Raw genomic sequence first — 3,211 nt, forward strand, 5'->3', positions numbered from 1 at the left:
AGCAACAGACAGATCACCTAAGCAGAAAATCAACAAAGAAACAAGAGCTTTGAATGACATACCGGACCAGATGGACCTCATAGTATATACAGAACACTATACCCCAGAACAATAGAATACTCATTCTTTTCGAATGCACATAGAACTTTCTCCAGAATAGACCATATACTGGGTCACAAAACAGGTCTCACCCGATACCAAAAGACTGAGATTATTCTCTGCATATTCTCAGACCACAATGCTTTGAAACTGGAACTCAATCACAAGGAAAAATTTGGAAGAAACTCAAAAACTTGGAAACTAAGAACCATCCTGCTCAAGAATGACTGGGTAAACCAGGGAATTAAGAAGGAGATTAAACAATTTTTGGAGATCAACAAAAATGAAAACACATAGGTCCAAAACCTATGGGACACTGCAAAGGCAGTCCTAAGAGGAAAATACATAGCCACCCAAGCCTCACTCAAAAGAAGAGAAAAATCTAAAATGCAGTTTCCATATTCTCATCTCAAGAAGCTGGAGCTGGAACAGAAGAACAGGCCTAACTCATGCACAAGAAGGCAGCTGATCAAGATTAGAGCAGAGATTAATGAATTAGAAAGCAGGAGCACAGTAGAGCAGATCAACAAAACTAGAAGCTGGTTCTTTGAAAGAATAAATCAGATCGATAAGCCACTGGCCAGACTTATTCAAAAGAATAGAGAAAGGACCCAAATTAATAAAATTATGAATGAAAGGGGAGAGATCATGACCAACACCAATGAAATAGGAAGGATTATTGGAAACTTTTGTCAACAACTTTAAGCCAATAAATTAAACAACCTGGAAAAAATGGATGCCTTCCTGGAAACCTATAAACTACCAAGACTGAAACAGGAAGAAATTGATTTTTTAAACAGACCGATTAATTATGAAGAGATTAAAGCAGTGATTAAAAACCTCCCCAAAAACAAGAGTCCAGGGCCTGACGGATTCCCCAGGGAATTCTACCAAACAGTCAAAGAATAAATAATAACTATTCTTCTGAAGCTCTTTCAAAAAATAGAAACAGAAGGAAAACTACCAAACTCATTCTATGAGGCCGGAATTACCTTGATCCCCAAACCAGGCAAAGACCCCGCATCAAAAAGGAGAATTACAGACCGATATCCCTGATGAATATGGACGCCAAAATCCTCAACAAGATCCTAGCTAATAGGATCCAACAGTACATTAAGAGGATTATCCATCATGACCAAGTGGGATTCATCCCTGGGATGCAAGGGTGGCTCAACATTTGCAAATCGATCAGTGTGACAGATCACATCAACAAGAAAAGAGTCAAGAACCATATGATCCTCTCAATTGATGCAGAAAAAGCATTTGACAAAACACAGCATCCTTTCCTGATTAAAACCCTTCAGAGTGTAGGGATAGAGGGTACATTCCTCAATTTCATAAAAAACCATCTATGAAAAGCCTACAGCGAATATCATTCTCAATGGGGAAAAGCTGAACGCCTTTCCCTTAAGATCAGGAACACGACAAGGATGCCCACTCTCGCTATTATTATTCAACATAGTACTAGAAGTCCTTACAACAACAATCAGACAACAAAAAGGGATAAAAGGTATTCAAATTGGCAAAGAAGAAGTCAAACTGTCTCTCTTCACAGATGACATGATACTCTACATGAAAAACCCAAAAGACTCCACCCCCAAATTACTAGAATTTATGGAGCAATTCAGTAATGTGGCGGGATACAAAATCAATGCTCAGAAATCAGTTGCATTTCTATACACGAACAATGAGACTGAAGAAAGAGAAATTAGGGAATCCATCCCATTTACAATAACACCAAAAACCATGCGTTACCTTGGAATTAACTTAACCAGAGACGTAAAGGACCTATATGCTAGAAACTATAGATCACTTTTGAAAGATATTGAGGAAGACATAAAAAGATGGAAAAATATTCCATGCTCATGGATTGGAAGAATNCGCTCATGGATCAAAAGAATAAACACAGTTAAGATGTCTATGCTACCCAGAGCAATCTACACTTTCAATGCCATCCCGATCAAAATGACATTTTTCAAAGAACTGGAACAAACAGCACTTAAATTTGTGTGGAACCAGAAAAGTTTCCGAATCAACAAGGAATTGTTGAAAAGGAAAAACAAAGCTGGGGGCATCACATTGCTGGATTTCAAGCTATACTACAAAGCTGTGATCACAAAGACAGCATGGTACTGACACAAAAAAAGACACATAGACCAATGGAAGAGAATAGAGAACCCAGAAATCGACCCTCGGCTCTTTGGGCAACTAATCTTTGATAAAGCAGGAAAAAACATCCGGTGGAAAAAAGACAGTCTCTTCAATAAATGGTGCTGGGAAAATTGGACAGCTACATGCAAAAGAATGAAACTTGACCACTCTCTCACACCATACACAAAAATAAACTCCAAATGGACGAAAGACCTTGATGTGAGACAGGAATCCATCAAAATTCTAGAGGAGAACATAGCTGCAACCTCTTTGACATTGGCCACAGCAACTTTTTTCATGACACATCTCCAAAGGCAAGAGAAAGGAAAGAAAAAATGAACTTGTGGGACTTCATCAAGATAAAAACCTTCTGCACAGCCAAGGAAACAGTAAAAAAAGACTAAGAGGCAGCCCACGGAATGGGAGAAGATATTTGCAAATGAAATTACCGATAAAAGACTGGTATCCAAGATCTAAAAAGAACTTCTCAAACTCAACACATGAGAAACAAATAATCAAATAAAAAAATGGGCAGAAGATATGAACAGACACTTTTCCAATGAAGACATACAAATGGCTAACAGACACATGAAAAAATGTTCAAAATCATTAGCCATCAGGGAAATTCAAATCAAAACCACACTGAGATACCACCTTACGCCAGTTAGAATGGCAAAGATAGACAAGGCAAGAAACAACAATTGTTGGAGAGGATGTGGAGAAAGGGGATCCCTCCTACATTGTTGGTGGGAATGCAAGTTGGTACAGCCACTCTGGAAAACAGTGTGGAGGTCCCTTAAAAAGTTAAAAATTGAACNCCACTTTGGAAAACAGTGTGGAGGTCCCTTAAAAAGTTCAAAATAGAGATACCCTATGATCCAGCAATTGCACTACTGGGTATTTACCTCAAAGATACAGATGTAGTGAAGAGAAGGGCCATATGCACCCCAATGTTCATAGC

This window comes from Ailuropoda melanoleuca, chromosome 19, assembly GCF_002007445.2.
Source record: "Ailuropoda melanoleuca isolate Jingjing chromosome 19, ASM200744v2, whole genome shotgun sequence".
NCBI lineage: Eukaryota > Metazoa > Chordata > Mammalia > Carnivora > Ursidae > Ailuropoda > Ailuropoda melanoleuca.